Here is a 13,081-nt window from a genome sequence, read left to right as displayed (position 1 = left end):
TTTATTATTATTTTTATTTTAGCCACTCTAATAGGTGTGTAGTGGTATCTCAACATTGCTTTAATGTGAAATTTTCCAATGACAAATGATGTTGAGCATCTTTTCATATACTTATTCGCATCTGGATATTTCTTTGGTGAGGTTTCTATTAAGATCATTTGCCCTGTTTTAATTGGGTTGCTCACTTTCCTATTGTTGATAGTTCAAAACATTTTAAAATTCCCCTAAGACTTCCTTTCAGCTTCATGGCTTATTCAGAAATACATTGTTTAATTTCCAAATATCTGGAGATCTTCCAGATATCTTTCTTTTATTGATTTCTAATATAATTCTGTATTGATCTGAGAACATACTTGGGATCATGTCTGTTCTTTTAAATTTGATCAAGTTTGTTTTGTGGCATAGAATATGGTCTATGTTGGTGAATGTTCCATGTGCACATAACAAGAACGTATACTCTGAAATTCTTTGGTGAAGTGATAAATGTCAACTAGGTCAAGGTGATTGATAGTGTTGTTCAGATCATTTATATCCTTACTGGGTTTTGTTTTTTGTTTTGTTTTGTTTTGTTTTGTTTTGTTTTTTACTATTTTTCTATCCATAAGTATAAAAGAGTGCTGGAGTCACCAATGATGATTGTGGATGTGTCTATTTGTCCTCTCAGATTCATCAGTTTTTGCCTCACGTATTGGGAAGCGCTGCTATTAGGTAGGTACACCTTTAGGACTGTTAGGTGCACCTGGAGAACTTACCCCTTTATCATTATGTAATGTTCTACTTTTTGTCTGTTAATATTTCTTGTTCTGAAGTCTGCTTTGACTGAATTTAATACAGCTACTCCAGCTTTGGTGTTTTTGTGGGAGAGACGGGTGACACTGTGTATGGTATATGCTTTTACTTTTAACCTATCTATGTCTATATTTAAAGTGAGTCTCCTATAGGCAACATATAACGGAGTCTTGTTTCTGTATCCAATTTAACAATCCTTGCCTTTTAACCAATATATTTAAAGTGTTATTGTTATGCTTGGATTAAAATCTACTATCTTGCTAGCTGTTTTCCATTTGCTCTATTTTTTCTTTCTGCCTTCTTTTAATTATTAGGCGTTTTTATTATTCCATTTTATCTCTTACTTATTTATACCTCTTTTTAAATTATGGATAATTAACTTATGAAAATAGTTGGTTTAAGCATCTGCAGTAATGACTTCCATCTCTACTCCTGACTCAATGCCTACAGAAGTAATGCGCTTAACAGTTTTGGAAGGATTGTGCGAGTCAATGATTTTCATCTGGAAATGCTGCCATGTCTTAGATGCTTTGCCACAAGTTTTTCTCACAGTGATTCTCAGTCCTTGGTAGGCATCCGAACCAGTCCTTTCTTTGCACCTCTGGTCAGGTCAGTACACACCTTCTCCAGGAATTTTACATCACTAATGGTTATGGTGATTCTAACTCAGTGACCCACCACCTCTGGTTCCACAGGTCTTTCCAGTGTCCTTAAAACCATGACTGCCCCGTGACTGCAGCATGATTTCTTGACCAACCTGTTCCTCAGCAAGATGGATCAGTGGTGAGCCAGGAGCTGGCCTCAGTGTCTTCTCCACAGAGGACGGATACCTCCTCTTTAACGTTTAACTTTTTTTTAGTTTTTTTTTTTTTAGAGGAAGGTGAGGGGCAAAGGGAAAGGGGGAGAGAGAATCTTAAACAGACTCCATGCCCAGTACAGAACCCAGTGTAGAGCTCGATCTCATAACCCTGAGATCATGACCTGAGCCAAAATCAAGAGTCAGCCACTTAACCGACTGAGCCATCCAGATGCCCCTTTAACATTTGTTTTTATGGTTAATGAGTCTATCTTTGAATAATATTATACCACTTCATACACAATTTAACAGTATGTTCCCAAATTCTCCCATACCTTGTACCACCGTTATCATGCATTTTACTTTTATTAATAGGATAAACAGAGTTACAATTTTTGCTTTAAATAGTTAGGTTTTAGAGCAATTAAAAATAAGAAAAATGCATTCCATTTTGCCTTCATTCTTCATTCTTTGCATAAATCCAAGTTTTTGATCATGTTTCTTCTATCCAAGAACGTCCTTTACCATTTCTTATACAGCAGATCTGTGGTAATGAGTAAGCTTAATTTTTGTCTGAGATTTTTTTTCATTTGAAATGTTTATTTGAAATTTTGTCCCAGAAAGGTATCTACACTTCACCTTTGAAATATATTTTTAAGTAGGGTTTTTTTTTTTTTCCTTTTCAGCACTTTACAGATACCATTCCACTGTCTTCTTGTTTGCATGATATCTACTGAGAAGTCCACTGTAATTATTTTCCTTGATACTCTTATGTAATGCCAATTTTTCTCTGGCTGCCTTTAAGGTTTGCTGTCTTTGGCTTTCTTCTTGAAGTTTGAATATGATGTTCACAGATGCTGGGTTTTTGGAAAAGTCTTAGTTTCTTCAAGTATTTTTTCTGCCCTTTATTCTCTTTGTTCTCCTGAATTCCATTTATGCATATGCTAAATCATTTGATGTTGCCAAACAGCTTTTGGATGCTCTGTTCTGTTTTTTTGTCATTCTTTTTTTTTCTCTTTGTGTTTCACTTTGGGCAATCTCTATTGATCTACATTTTCAAGCTCATTGGCTCTTTCCTCAACCGTGTCAAATCTACTTCGTTGATCTACTGAAGATATTCTTTATCTCTGTTACTGAATTGTTCTTTTTAGTTTCCATGTCTCTGCTCAAAGTATCTACCAGACCACTCATATTGTCTACCTTTTCCACTAGAGCTTTTAACACACTAACCATAGCTATTTTAAATTCCCCATCTGATTGTTCTCAACATGTAGGTCATACCTGAGTCTGGTTCTGTTATCTCCTTTGTCCTTTTAAACTGTGTTCTGTCCTTCTTTGTATGCCTTGTAAGTCTTTTGTTGAAAACTGAATATATCACACAAGACAATAGATATTGAGACAAATAATTATTATGCTTGCAGATGAGCACACCTTTCCTTCTGCTGAGCTGTTAGTGTAGGAGCTTATTTTAATCTAGTCAGGAGTTGGCCTGGGTTTGAAGCTTGCTCCCTAGTTGGCTTTGGGTTCCCCCTACTAGCTTCAGCATTTTCCTTTGTGCAACAGAGAATTTGTCTCTTGCAGCTCTCCTAGCTGTATTCCACTCTTACTTGTATTTGACACTTGATAGGGTGATGGAGGTAGAGGACTGGGAGAAGGAGGTGTTGTCTGATATTCTTAGTAAGCCTCAGATTTAGGCAGGCATTGTGAAGCTGGGTCTTGTAGCCGTGACATTCTCAAGCTGTGACATTCTTGCTCCTTCTCCAGAAATTATGCTGGGCCTACCTTGAGTCCCACCCCTCTCCCAACTACACTTCTGTTCCATTTTCCCTGCATATTAAGGCTCTTGTTCCTCTGAGATGATACTGATGGTGAGTCTGGCAGTATGTTGGCAATGGCTTCTATTCTTTCCCCTGCTTCAGCCAGTATCACAAGGGAAGTTTTCGTGGGCTCTTTCCCAACTTTTCCTGTGAATTCCTAGAGGAAAATCCTTCGACAGAGTGGGACTTCCTATACACACATGTCTTCAGCCTCCAAGAACTTCACATTCCCATTCAGCCTTTAGCAATTCAATAAAAATATCTGGCTGGGTCTTCTCTTTTGGCTTAAAAAGAGTTTGACGCTATCTTTCTTCAAAAGCACTTGTCTCTCCCTATATTTCAGGATAGTTGTGTTTGCCCTCTCAATTCTCTCAATTCTCAATCTCATGAGAGATCTTCTCAATTCTCTCATAGGTTCAAGAAAATTCATTAATTCCCAGCTTCTCAGCTTTTTTTTTTCCTTTCTCCTGTTGCTTGGGTAGGAGTGATAGTCTGTTCAACACTTTTCATCTTCCAGCTGAATTAAGAAGTCTTTTTCTACACAGAAGCAACTTGACCCATCTCACATATTTCTCATAAATGAGTAAGTATATGGTAAAGAGACTACAAGTTTTTAAAAAGAAAAAAAAAACAGTTTCCAGTTCCTGCCATGTGATTGATTAACCAGGAGTATGACTTCAAATAAGAAAAATGGTAAGACTGATAGGACTTCTACACCCAACACCCCAAAAGGATCAAATGATATAACTGTGTGAAAGTGATCTGAAAAGGAAAAAAAAGATATGGGATAAATGCAAAGTATGAGTGTATGTTTTATTCTTTAGTTGTATATCATGTATTTTAAAATAAAATAGGTGTTTTATATCTGGCCATATAAAGATTCATTCGGATCAGTTCAGCAACATTATTGAGCACCTACTGTCTGCCAAACACTGCTCTAGTCACTATTCCATCTGAGGAATGAACAGGACACAATCTATGCCCTCGAGGAGTTTTTAGTCCAGCAGAGAAGACAAATACATGTTTAATTATAAATATCTGAAACAAGTATCTGTCCACTTCATTTTTAGAAGAAAACTGACTAACACAATATATGTACATAAAAATAACTTTTTACAATTAGATTACTCCACATTGGGATACTGTTTTAAATTAGAAGAAAATCACAACTGATTTCTCAAAATATCACCTTGATTACAACTTCATTAAGTGGACAAAAACTCTTCTTACAATGACAGGAATATTTTACTCTTTAAACATTTAATTGTATCTCAGACATTGTAGTAAAATACTGTGCAGACTTAAAACTTGTCATCACCAGGAAATTACATTAATAATACTTTAAACAGAAACATTTTTATGTATTACTTAGGTAGCTCCTTAAATGACTTACTCTCTTTTTCAGTAGGTCATTTATAATTGAGGGGTTCCCAAAGCTGAACAGTTAGATGCAAAAACATGTGTTCGGAGTTGAGACAGAAATGGCAAATGGCCACATTCTCAAGATCATGTAATTGAGTCAAATAGGGAATTCAATACCTCAGCAGATGACAAGTTCAAGGATGACCCTGTTTTAGCAAAAGCTAAGTTGGAACACATGAAACCATCTGATTTTGAGTTTTCATGTGAATCATTCTGGAGCACAAGGATTAATGAATGTATGAGAATGTGTCCTTGGATTAGAATGCATTCCTACAGAATGAGAATAAGAAATATGAGAAATATTAAAAAGAAAACAAATACAGCATTGTTAATTTCTTACTATGGGACTAAAAGACTTGAAGCAAAGGATTTGTGTGACTTCAGTGGTGGGTTACTTTCCCACAATGCACCTGCATGCAAAAGACAACTGTAAATAGTATATGAACTGTTCATAGTCGGAAATATTTACAAGCTACAACCAAACTTAGCTCAGTCTTCTTCATACAGTGCTAGGATTGTCCTCTGGAACTAAGAAGATTAAAAATTCAAATCTGCTTATGCTTTGGACTAAAAGTAGAATTATCTAAAAACAGATGTCTGTATCTATGTATATAGATATATTAAAAATATGAACTGCACAATTTGGCAGCATTTTGGGTTGTTAACAAATGCCTGAGATTAACTTAACTGTGTAATTCAAAACTCATTTGGTACATAGAAGACTCTACCTTCAGTTCATGCGGATTATGTCATCAAATGTAATAATAGATTATGAGCTAAATAAATAATACAAGCAATTCAGACCCTGTTCTGTTTATAACAAAGGCAAGTAAAAAGTCTGTGAAAATTGTGAACTTTTCTATGGTTCTGGGTCAATCTGAACAAGAGTACCAGCTGTTCTATTAGATAATGTCTTGGACAAAGTCACTCTTGAATGAAATTTTTCACACTTTGTAGTAATAATGCATCACTATTGAAATGAAAAAAAAAAAGATGATGGCAAATATCTGAGATAGTTCGGAAATGAATTCTTTTCCGTGACTGAATTTATCTTCTAAGCCAGAAAAGAATTAATTAGCATTTTGCCAAACTCCATGATTTTGCAACAGTTTACAAATTAACAATAAAGTATTGGTACAATGAGACCATGTATCCAAAGTGTGAGAGCAGTTTATCTACTGCGATCTTACCTCCCATTTTGAGGAGAAATAAAAATAAATGAACAGCTACTTTTACGTTTCAGAACTATTTGACAGTAACTTAGAAAAATTAGGGAGGTCACCCAAAACAAAGACGGATACAGGAATTGTTTCTTGTCCCTTCTAAAAGTGTCATTCTTTCATCTTCCAAACACTTATCAGTTGGTAGTAAGAAAGGAAGAATACTCTTGGCCATGATGAAAATACAGGTGAGGATGGGAATAAGTTTATTCTGACAGCAGACGGTCTTACCGTGGTAATGAGATTTTTAAATATATGTTTCACTTGTGCAGCCAAAACATGCTTACCAGTTGAAACGGTTAGATATATAAATGAGAGGTTATTTTTATATTTTCTTTTTTATATTGCAGATTTTCTTTTTAGATGGCACAAAAATCACAAAATAGTTTGCTAAATGCCCTTCAGCCAAGTCAAAATGATTGCTGGGATCGAAGTAGCAGTGTTGAAGCTTTGCTAATAGTGAATCATGTTCTTTATTCGAACTATGGCTTTACAATGATTTGAATTATGCCCGAATTCTGTTCTAGGCCATTTGAAATTAAACATGAAAATATTAGTTTCTTGCAACCAAGACATCTCATACCACAATATGATACGCATGGCTGCTACACAGTAATAGCCGAGCGACATTTTTTAAGCAGAGAGCAGTTTAGTGTTCTTTTCCAAGGCAGATGTTTTCCAGACTTGCTATTGTCACTCATTAAGAAAGTAAGAAGTCTGTGAGTTATGGTAATGTGAGGTACGATATTGTATATGCCATCTCATCCATAAAACACCACAGATTTTCTCAGCTAATTCTTTCCTTTGCTTGCTTTAATTGGTTCAGTATGACTGTTTTTCCGTTAGTGTAGAAATACTTATTTTGTCTGTATGATAAAAATGTAGTTAAACAGAGAAAACAGGTAGGCAGTGGGATTGTTGATAAAATGGAAGTAGATATTTCAGTTAACACGACTCATTGTATATTTAAAAATTGTGTTGCTTTAAAGTAATTATGAAGGGAAATAATTCTGTGTATTTTATGAGACATTTAGCACATATAATTTAATCTGAAGAACAATGTGTATATTTTGAGGAATTCAAAGCACTGTAAAAATATTATCCAATGAACACCTCCATTTAAGAGAATAAAGGAGGTCTTACTGTGTCCATAGTTTATTGGAGTAAACACAGTTCACATGGTTTGATAGCGACAATGAAGTACTTAATGACGTAGAACGAGGTCGAACAAAACTTGGATATTTTTCCCTCCTAGAAATAGAGTTTAATGCCTGAATTATCAAAAAAAAATAATGCGGTAATCTACCACTGGCTGACTGTAATTTCAACCCAATATATACCTTCTTACAGCGATATCCTTACCTAAATTGATCTTAAAATTTAAAGTAAAATAAATAAAATTACAATACCTTGTTTAATAACCTATTGTTGACCTGACTGACTTACCATCAATTTAAAAAATTATAGTAATTTATCATCTTTCATTCCTTCTAAATATTTGAGTTGAAATATCCTTACTAAAAAATAAAGATTTTCAATAACTACTATTAAAAATATACCTTTTAAAAATGTATTGAATCTATAGGGGTCATTAAGTGGTGGGAGAGGTTTCTACTTTCCCACAGCAGTGGAGCATGATATCTGTGCAGGGCTCCCAGCTGGCCTGCTGCTCAGAACAGAAACTGCAAACCCACATTCCAGGTTGCCTCAATATTGCAACATGAGATGACTTAAAGAAGTAAAAACACAAATATCTTAAGAGACAATCAATGAAAATAAAATGATGAATATTATACGAAACTTTAAATGGGAAGCCTTAAAAGGCACTATTTTTCTCAACCAACTGAAAAACGATGGCAAGACCCATATACTATTCGTAGCACTTCAGTAATTGTATGCAAAACACTGAACAGAATGTTAAGCTTTATCATACAGAAGACTCATAATTCACTAACAACACCCCCTACACATAACTTTCAGCGGCACCACTTAGGAATTTATATACCAAATGCAAGTCCACAGACTCGGCTGAGGGTATAAATAACAATGGCTCCCAGAGTTTAGTAATTCCAAGTATGAGTATTATGCATGTCTCTCCTTTTTTCCCATTATACTAGAACCATAAAATTTATTTCCATCCCAGACAGCCAGCATGTATGGCCAATTTGTTATGATTATAATGACATAAAGAGAGAGGGGGGTTGTGGCCCAAGACGAAGGGACTTTGCAAATGTAGAACCACCCCTTTGCACTGACGTCAATACCAAGGGAATTCTGAGGCTGACTGGGGATCCCAGATGTCACGGATGAGATTTCTTTGCCGATGAATTGTTGAGCTCTCAACTGGCTTTTCTAATGCCCTTCAAGGACAGCCTATGCTGAACTGTACTCAGCCCTGATATGAGTCTAGCTTGTGGCAAGGGCTATGGTGAACTGAGAAAGCCCATGCTGAAAAAGAACTGTGGCCCTGCACCAAGATGCTGAATTTGTTACCTTCTGGTGACACTGTTCCTCTACAAAATAAATGCTTCTGGCCCCAGGCAGATTGATCCTATCTGTAACAATCTACAATAATGTTAGCTCTGGAACCAAGAAGAGGCAGCTAGGGTTCATGAATTAACTTGTGACCACCCAAAATGCCTCCACACAGTGAGGGTTAACAGTTGGAGACAAAATCTCAGCACACTTAGTTATCTGTTACAATTGAAGAAGATTCCACTCTTGGCAAAGAAAACATATAACCAAAAGATAAATCCAACCACAACTTATTGAATGACTACAAAGTACCAGGCGTTGTCCTAGGGCACTTCACACAAATTATTTCACTTGATTCTCAACGTCTATGGGAAAGGCTTTATTATTTCCTATTTTACAAGTAATCTAAGTAATCACAGCTAGGGAACGATGAAGTTCTTCCTAGACAGGTTTGTCCAACCCCAAAGCTCGGGATCTTCCCACTGCTATCCCACCTTGTGGGAGGTTAAAGATGGCCACAAATACCTTCCTACTCTTGCCATTGAAAAATGGAGTCTAATTATCTAATTCCTTTCCCTCTGGAAGTTGAGTTGGCCTCAGTAACTTGCTTGGCCAATAGAATGAGGTGAAAATGACATCCTTTGACCTCTGAGTCTAGATTATAAGAAGTCTTGCAGCTTACATCCAAGACCTCTTGGGGCAATCACTCATGAAGTCCCGAGCCACTGTGAAAGAATATGTAAAGAAGCCTGGAGACTAAATGGGAAGAGGTCCCAGTTGAACCCAGCCTTCCAGCCATCCCCACCAAGATGTCAGGCATAAGCCATCTTGACCTGCCCCAACCAGGCCAGCCATCAGTTGGACATCTCCAAGTGACCCCAGTTGATGCCCTGCGGAGAAGAAAAATCATTTGGCTGGTCCCCAGACAAATTCCTGGCAGACAACATCATCAAATATGATAAAATGATTGTTGCTATATAAGCACAAAGTTTTGGGGTTGGTAGTTATGCAGCAATAAATAACTGCAAAAAGCTTTCTTCTCTGTTATTACCATGCTGTGAACCTAATGACAGTCTTGGGTAAAACACATTGTTGAAAAATAGAACATTCTCCTGATCTTTGATAGACAGAATATGATTCTTTGTTTTCTTATTCAGGTTGGGATATACCTGGGTAGATAAAGAGGAAAAAGGAAGAAGAGGAGAAAAGAAACATGTTACCCACATGAGGTACCAAAGAGAAAGTATATTAGGATTCTTTCGACTTCAAGTGATGGAAATCTTAATTAAAAACTGCTTTAAACAAAAACAAAGGAAAGTACAGAATGTATTGGCCCATGTAACTGAAAATTGTAGTGGAATGTTGACCTTGGCTATGTCTGATTAAGATGCTCAAAAATATAATAAAAAATAGGTTTCTCCCTCTTTCAGCCTCATTTTCCTCTGGGCTGCCTTTATTCTCCAGCCAACTCCTTCCTCACAGTGACAAGATGGTCAACAGTAGCTCTAGGTTTATATTATACCATCTCAGCTGCAAACTCTCCAGCAAAGGGAATTTTCATTTGTAAGAGGTCCAGGAAAGGGTGGCCATTTGCCTAGATTGCATCACATGCCCTTCCCTGAACCAGTTCCTGTGGTCAGGGAAATGAAATGTTCTGTCTGGTCAGGTCTTAGTCACCAGACTGCCCATTAGCATTGGGGGTAGGTCAACTCCATCTTTACCAGGTGGACTGACAGTATTGCTTCCCGAAGTATCCCTGTGTGTTATTTCTATCATAAGGACTGGAGGGTAAATAGTACAGAGAAGAAAACGCACCTTTCAAAGGGCAGTGAGAAGGAAATAACCCACTCCCTTTTCACAGAATTAAAATCATGTTACTGACTTGACTTTATCTTGATTATCGAAATCATAGCTATAATATAATATTTGAACAAAATTGCTTTAAACAGAATTATGATCTTCATCTTCACCACATCCATTTTGCTCTTCCCTCTCCTGTTTAAGAACACAGTCTCCTGTTCCCCAGAGTACTCAGTGGTCTTATGCTGCTCTCTGGCAGCCCACGGCCCTTCACCCCACCTGGTGAGTGCCCTGTTTTCTGAACCTAATCTTTCTGAGAACTAGACAACAGCCATCAACTAGTTGAGCCAGTCACCAACTTGTTCTTGGCTCCTTCATACTGTAGTATGAAGGGACTGGGGAAGCAGCCTTTAACGTACCTTATATAAACAATTTCCTCAGACTTCTCCATGAGACAAGCCATATAAAAGCAAACCCTAATCCATTTGCGTATCTCATTGCCCTCCTTGGATGAGAGGAGGGGACTCTTGTTCTCCCTCATAAATCTATAGAGTGGCAAACTTCCAGTCTCTTCCTCCATCTGGAAAGAGATGTTGTCAACACTCCCAATCTCTTTCTCCCTTTTGTCCCTCCCCTCAGGTGGGAGAGGTGCTAATCTGTTTGGTGGGAGCCTGCTTCCACGCTTAATGAGATCACAGATCAGTGCTCACCTGCAGCATACATCTAGTTCTCCTTGACAGATCTGTACTCCTGCAGTAAGACCCCTCTCCTACTCTGGTGCAAGCCATAGCACTTCCTGCCTCTTAGTACTAACCCACTTTGGGAGAGCCTGCTCCACTCAGGAGGGATGCTTGCCATTCTCTCTGCATTCCAGTCCCTTCTGCCCTCCAGAAGCAGTCTTTGAACTTTCAGTAAGCAGACTGGAAGACTGTGCGGCAGACTCAGCTCTCTTTGCAAATACAGAGATTTTTGTTTGGGTTGGGTGGGAGAGGACCCAATATTGGCCTCAGGTCTGAGCCACATCCTCCAATCTAGATTTCCCAGAGCCATGAATTTATTCACTACTTCTCTGCCTAAAATGATGATACTTTGGACTCCCATTTTGCTAGTGATTCTTCTCTCCATAGGTGAGAACCTGACAGGGAGGAGAGGTAATTTTTAGCTCTTATCTACCTCTAACAGCCATATCCAAATTATTTCCACGCGCAGTCTTACCATTTCATTCTCGAACTGCCTTGTGGTGCTGCCAGGCAGGGGTTGTTAATTTCAGTTTACAGCCAAGAAAAGAGAGATTTAGAAAGTTAAGTGACTCATCCACGGTCTAGTGAGTTACTGGCAGAGTTGGACTAAGTCGAGGTGATCAGACACCGAGAAAAGAATCTCGGAGTCAGAGGCACACTAACATTCCACCAGAAGAATAACTCAACCAGCAGTTACCCCCTATCCCTTGTACTACTCTGGCAAGCAACTGTTATGAAAACTTAAAGAGTTCCAATCCTTATGTACTACACAGGGTATAGGCAAAAAGAAAATCATGCAGATAACAAAGTATCATAATGTCAGGTGTATGATTTAATTTCTAAGCTACTGTGACACTGTGACCACGCAGATCACAAAAATAACACATTGCAGATGTTTTATCCATGTAGATCTGAGCAAACATTATGGAATTCTATGCCCTGGTGAATACGTGTAAGTGTGTTGCTTCTGCTGTTTTTAAGGACCTTATTGGATAGGATATTGGATACCACTAGAGATTATGCAAGCCTGAAAGCCTGTCAAATTGAAGCAGTGTATGCACCTGCATCCAGCCGTCCAGCACCACAGCCGTTCTGGCAGCTGTCAGTGTTCCCACCCTCCCCCACATAACTGGGAATATCAAGCCACATGCAACTATGTCTGCTTATGCACAAAGAGGAAACAAGGTGACAGAGAGTAAACAGGAAAACCTTGGCGATCTCACTACTTCTAATACTAAACCAGGATATTCTGAACTCCGCAAAGCAAAGTAATGAAATATTTTGGGATTGATACCCTGAACATATTTGGTATAGGAGTGGAATCTTTCAAGAGGAAAATTTTCCCACAATCTCATTACCTCAAACCAATATCTAAATATATCTCTGAATGTTAAGCAAAAGCAGCGGAGAAAGAACTAACTGATGACCATTCTCTAGTATTCCTTGTCTCATGCTAGGAAGTGGTATGAGGTTAACAAAACCTATTTTCATTTAACATTCCTTGGTTTTATAGGTAGTTTTTCTATTTCACTTTGTGTGTGGGGGGGGGGAGAGAGAACAACCAAAAAATATTTTGTGTGACATCTGGATCACTTTGTTCTGGGTTTATAATAAAGCAAGGGCAGTAAAAATAAAGTCAACTCCACGGTCCATGGTCTGCAACCAGGTTATAGAAGGAATAGGAGAATTCTGGAATTCATATTGGAGAATGATGACCAAATGTAATCACATGCCTAGTACATAGTAGGTGCTCACCATGTTTTTGCTGAAAGAATGAACTTAAATTAACTGGGTTCATCACAGAATTTATCGATTGAATATATGCTAAATGACTAATGTTACTTGGTAGTAGTGGTAGACTTCTGCTTGTATGTGAAAAAATGTGGGAAATAAAGATGAAAGAAGCTAAATACTTTGTTTGCTTTTATACACCTATGAATTGTTTTATAAAAGTATTAGAGAATATCAAGTGGCCATCATCGTAGATACAAGTAGTTAAGCCCACCTTTTCCTCTAAGTAGC

General features: G+C 37.6%; 1 pseudogene; it reads right to left on the bottom strand.

Annotated features, from left to right (window-relative positions):
• Nucleotides 1-388: 388 nt before the first annotated feature.
• LOC121101648 lies at nt 389-1,693 on the bottom strand (annotated as a pseudogene).
• Nucleotides 1,694-13,081: the final 11,388 nt, after the last annotated feature.

Source organism: Ursus maritimus, unplaced genomic scaffold (assembly GCF_017311325.1).
Source record: "Ursus maritimus isolate PB19 unplaced genomic scaffold, ASM1731132v1 scaffold_9, whole genome shotgun sequence".
NCBI lineage: Eukaryota > Metazoa > Chordata > Mammalia > Carnivora > Ursidae > Ursus > Ursus maritimus.
This window is presented reverse-complemented; position numbering and strand designations above follow the sequence as displayed.